We start from the raw sequence: 6,000 nt of genomic DNA, 5'->3' as shown, positions 1-6,000 counted from the left end.
ATGTTAGGTGTTGCCAACACGTTGTGGTGCTGAGAGAGAGCCAAGGATGCATACCAAATGGCACCCTATTCCCTACATAGTGCACGACTTTTGACCAAAGCTCTGTCAGATTTGAGACACAGCCCAGGTCCAAGCTACCTGGGGTATAACAGGCTGTGAGCTATCTGTTAGCCATGGCATTCATTATAGTGATAACAACCTGTTAGCTATCTGTTAGCCATGGCATTCATTATAGTGATAACAACCTGTTAGCTATCTGTTTGCCATGGCATTCATTATAGTGATAACAACCTGTTAGCTATCTGTTAGCCATGGCATTCATTATAATGATAACAACCTGTTAGCTATATGTTAGCCATGGCACACATTATAATGATAACACCCTGTTAGCTATATGTTAGCCATGGCACACATTATAATGATAACACCCTGTTAGCTATATGTTAGCCATGGCACACATTATAATGATAACACCCTGTTAGCTATCTGTTAGCCATGGCACACATTATAATGATAACAACCTGTTAGCTATATGTTAGCCATGGCACACATTATAATGATAACACCCTGTTAGCTATCTGTTAGCCATGGCACACATTATAATGATAACACCCTGTTAGCTATCTGTTAGCCATGGCACACATTATAATGATAACACCCTGTTAGCTATCTGTTAGCCATGGCATTCATTATAGTGGTAACAACGTTTTAACACTATAGCCTACCGCCTACACAGAACCACAGAGGGTTAGAAGAGAGGTCAAAACAGAGAGAAAAAATAAAATTACACAATGGTTGGCTTCGTTATCAGGACACAAAGTTGACTCCACTAGCCCTGACTGCTGTAGCTGATCTGTGTCCTGCTGCAGTAGTTTGTTTTGATCATACACGTGTGTGTCTGTGTGTGTGTGTGTGCGTGTGTCCATTCCCCCTTGCCAAGCTTTCTCCAGCCTGCTGCCACTGTGTGAGATGACAGTCATTACAGAGCATTAGTGGTTGTGAGAGTGGCTACTCTGGGCAGCTGTCCAGACCATGCAGATGGATGAATGCACGCAGACACACATCGCAACAGCACAGGGCATGAGCCCCTGATTGACTACAGCAATATTCCCCTGGCTGGTTGACCACAGCAGTCTGTCTGGGCAGTCTCTCTACAGTCACCAGGCTATCACATGTGGATCCCCTTGACCAAGTAGGAAAACATTACACACACATCCAATGAGATCCTGGAGATCCCAGTCCAACTACGGTCAGGCCATAGAGTCACCTCCCATCACATTGGCAGGAACACGTTGACGTAGTTGCGTAGTTCCAGGCGATAAAAACTAGTATTCTTGAACATTCCGCTAACAGTTGAATGGATCTCTTTTAATCAACGTGTTTATCTATCTCCCTGACCCAGCCACGGATCGGCCAGTCATCTCCTAACACAAACACTCTGGCAGGAAAGCCCAACAGTCAAGAGGGTATATGGATTCCATCTTCCTCTGGATGGACAGCATCAACACCAGGGTGACACACAAAGTCCACAACTGATGCTGATCTTAAGGGCAGATAACTAAGGACAGGGTTATATTATTGTAGCACACACACACACACACACACACACACACACACACACACACACACACACACACACACACACACACACACACACACACACACACACACACACACACGTTAGCGAAGCAGATGTTGAGTTGTGAAGTGGGTTCTTCTGAACATCCCAGGTCAGGAAGACTGGGATGGTATTACTCCGTGACTCTGTTATGTTTAATGTAACGGGCGGCAAGTAGCTTAGTGGTTAAGAGCGTTGTGCCAGTAACCGAAAGGTCGCTGGTTCTAATCCCCGAGCCAACTAGGTGAAAAATCTGTCGAAGTGCCCTTGAGCAAGGCACTTAACCCTAATTGCTCCTGTAAGTGAGCGTCTGCTAAATGTTAAAAATAATAGCTAATAGATCACATCTCTCTTCATATCCCTTCCTCAACCCACCCTCCTGCAGCTGGCCTGCACCATAGACGAACCATAGATGAGCCCATGATTGTCCTGTAGTGTATAATACAACAGATATGACCTAGTTCATTGTGCAGAAGGTTGTAAGTTGTCATCCCAGGTCAGGAAGACAGGGATGAGGGATGGAACTAGTATTAATAGATCCCATTCCTCTCTATGTCCTTTTCCCTTACAGCTGGGCTCTGGGCTGCACTCAAGACCATCTTATATTGTGAACTACTACAGAATGTCACTAATTCACTCACATCCTGTTGGAAATAAAGAGCACAGGTCAGGCCCCAGAACATTAAACACACACAGGGAGAGAAAACAGCCTAAGATGAGTTAACTGTATAAAGCAGAGAGAGAGACAGAGAGAGAGAGAGAGAGCGAGAGGGAGACGGAGAGAGAGAAAGAGAGAGTAAAGAATGGTGAAATCTTTGAACAGAGTAGGACAGATGTAGCAGAACACTCCCCATCCCAGAACAGTACCTCCTCCTCTCCTGATCCTGAGCCAGAGGAGATGTTGAGATGGATTCTATCTGTTATGCATTCCAGATGGAATCCTAGACTATTTCCCCACCCTAGTGTGTGTGTGTGTGTTTCCCCACCCTAGTGTGTGTGTGTGTGTTTCCCCACCCTAGTGTGTGTGTGTGTTTCCCCACCCTAGTGTGTGTGTGTGTTTCCCAAACCTAGTGTGTGTGTGTGTGTTTCCCAACCCTAGTGTGTGTGTGTGTGTTTCCCCACCCTAGTGTGTGTGTGTGTGTTTCCCCACCCTAGTGTGTGTGTGTGTTTCCCCACCCTAGTGTGTGTGTGTGTTTCCCAACCCTAGTGAGTGTGTGTGTGTTTCCCAACCCTAGTGTGTGTGTTTCAAAACATGTGTTCCACTAAAGTAATACGTTGAGTTTCTCCCACTCATTACAAGACTTGGGTGTGGCTAAAAACAAAACTTCAAGTTAGAAAAATAGTGAGAAATAGAATTTAACACCCTCTACATCCATTCTTGTCCCTCTCCCTCACCCACTTTCTCTCTCTCCCTCTCCGTCCCTCTCTCTCCCTCTCTCTCTCTCCCTCACCCTCTCTCTCTCTCTCCCTCTCTATCTTTCTCTCACTCTCTCCCTCACCCTCTCTCTCTCTCTCTCTCAAGATTCTATTGATTGAAAAAAAAACTAAAGTTGTGAATAATAGAGCGAGGTGGCATGATTTTCCTTGTCTGCGGTGGTGGGGGATGGGATGGAGTACAACCTAATTGAAACCAGGGCTTGTTACCCTTTCAAAACAATTACCTGGCTTTTCATTACACTCACTTTATAGCTGGTCTCCAGCCCTATTACAGCCCAGCTCCTGCACGTCATAATGTCAACTCTATCGGGCTCAATAAACACACATGCAGCATTTCATTACAACTCCCTCAATAGTAAACATATGTATTAACACACCCCTACAGCCCCTACAGCCCTACACCCCCTACAGCCCTACACCCCCTACAGCCCTACAACCCCTACAGCCCTACAACCCCTACAGCCCCTACAACCCCTACAGCCCCAACAGCCCCTACAGCTCTACAACCCCAACAGCCCCTACAGCCCTACAACCGCTACATCCCCTACAGCCCTACAGCCCTACAGCCCCTACAGCCCTACAACCCCAACAGCCCCTACAGCCCTACAACCCCTACAGCCCTACAACCCCAACATCCCCTACAGCCCTACAGCCCTACAGCCCCTACAGCCCTACACCCCCTACAGCCCTACAGCCCTACAGCCCTACAACCCCTACAGCCCCTACAGCCCTACAACCCCTACAGCCCCTACAGCCCTACACTCCCTACAGCCCCTACAGCCCTACACCCCCTACAGCCCTACACCCCCTACAGCCCTACAACCCCTACAGCCCTACAACCCCTACAGCCCCTACAACCCCTACAGCCCCAACAGCGCCTACAGCCCTACAACCCCAACAACCCCTACAGCCCTACAACCGCTACAGCCCCTACAGCCCTACAGCCCTACAGCCCCTACAGCCCTACAACCCCAAGAGCCCCTACAGCCCTACAACCCCTACAGCCCTACAACCCCAACAGCCCCTACAGCCCTACAGCCCCTACAGCCCTACAACCCCTACACCCCTACACCCCCTACAGCTCTACACCCCCTACAGCCCTACACCCCCTACAGCCCCTACATCCCCTACAGCCCTACAGCCCCTACAGCCCTACAACCCCTACAGCCCCTGAACAGAAGTAGTGCACTACATAGGGAATAGTGTGCCATTTGAGAAGAACCTAGAGTGTCTGTCTTGGATATGATATTGGTTCTTAAACTCTCACATTACAACCTTATTGGAGAGAAGGACTAACTCTCCCATTATAACCTTATTGGAGAGAAGGACTAACTCTCCCATTATAACCTTATTGGAGAGAAGGAATGGTCTGAGATTGTAACTGGACATAAATAATAATAAACAGACAAGGTTGAATGTTATTGTGTCAGATTGGCTAAAACTGAAACTGACAGAAAAGACTGGAAACGGACAGAAAAGACTGGAAATGGACAGAAAAGACTGGAAACGGACAGAAAAGACTGGAAAGGGACAGAAGACTGGAAACAGACAGAAAAGACTGGAAATGGATGGAAAAGACTGGAAAGGGACAGAAAAGACTGGAAACGGACAGAAAATACTGGAAACAGACAGAAAGACTGGAAAGGGACAGAAAAGACTGGAAATGGATGGAAAAGACTGGAAATGGATGGAAAAGACTGGAAAGGGACAGAAAAGACTGGAAACGGACAGAAAGACTGGAAAGGGACAGAAAAGACTGGAAATGGATGGAAAATACTGGAAACGGACAGAAAAGACTGGAAACGGACAGAAAGACTGGAAACGGACAGAAAGACTGGAAAGGGACAGAAAAGACTGGAAATGGATGGAAAATACTGGAAACGGATGGAAAAGACTGGAAACGGGTAGAAAAGACTGGAAAGAAACTTGTTGGTGATGGTAAATCTGCTTTAGCATCGCTGCTGGAGATACAATGGGACTGGTAGGGGCTATGGCAGCATGCTTCAATCCTTTAAGTTACTTCAAACCTTTAGAGGCCATGCAATTCAGTACTCATCTCGAAAACAAAAGCAATTTAGGTCAAAAGAGTTTATACTAAGAAAGGAAATAGAAAGTCTAACAGAACAGATAGATGGCAATAAAAACTGTAACATAGAGGCTCAGAATAAATTAGAGGAAAAACAAAAAGAAATGGAAAAACTTATTCAAGAAAGATCAAGTGTAATATATTATAAAAATAAAGCAAACTGGATGGAATATGGGGAAAAATGCACAAAATTCTTTTTTAATCTTCAACATAGGAATGCTACCAAAAAGAACTTAATGAAACTGGTTACAATTGACGGAGTCACCCATAATTCACCTAATGATATTTTGAAAGAAGAAACAAAGTATTTTAAGCATATGTTTTCTTTTCAGTCGCCTCCATCTCCTCTAACTGAAGCTAATTGTAGAGATTTTTTTCCTATTGATAATGTCAAATTAACAGCCACACAGAAAGACTCATGTGAAGGTGAAATTACAGAGGAGGAACTTCTGGATGCAATTAAAGACTTTAAGTCCGGGAAAACTCCAGGGTTGGATGGCATACCAATCGAGGTATACCAAACCTTTTTTGAAATACTAAGAGGACCGTTATTAGCATGTTTTAACCACTCCTATGTAAATGGTAGATTATCTGACACTCAAGAAGAAGGTCTGATCTCATTATTACTGAAACAGGATACAAGTGGAAAATATAAAGATCCAGTCCATTTACAAAATTGGAGGCCCCTTACACTTCAGTGTTGTGATGCAAAAATCCTAGCAAAATGTATAGCGCATAGAATTAAAAAGGTATTGTCGGATATTATTCATTCTAATCAGACAGGTTTTTTACATGGAAGATACATTGGAGACAATATAAGGCAAGTATTGGAAACAATAGAACACTATGGAAAATATGG

This window comes from Coregonus lavaretus (assembly GCF_964263955.1).
Source record: "Coregonus lavaretus genome assembly, chromosome: 28".
Classification (NCBI taxonomy): domain Eukaryota; kingdom Metazoa; phylum Chordata; class Actinopteri; order Salmoniformes; family Salmonidae; genus Coregonus; species Coregonus lavaretus.
This window is presented reverse-complemented; position numbering follows the sequence as displayed.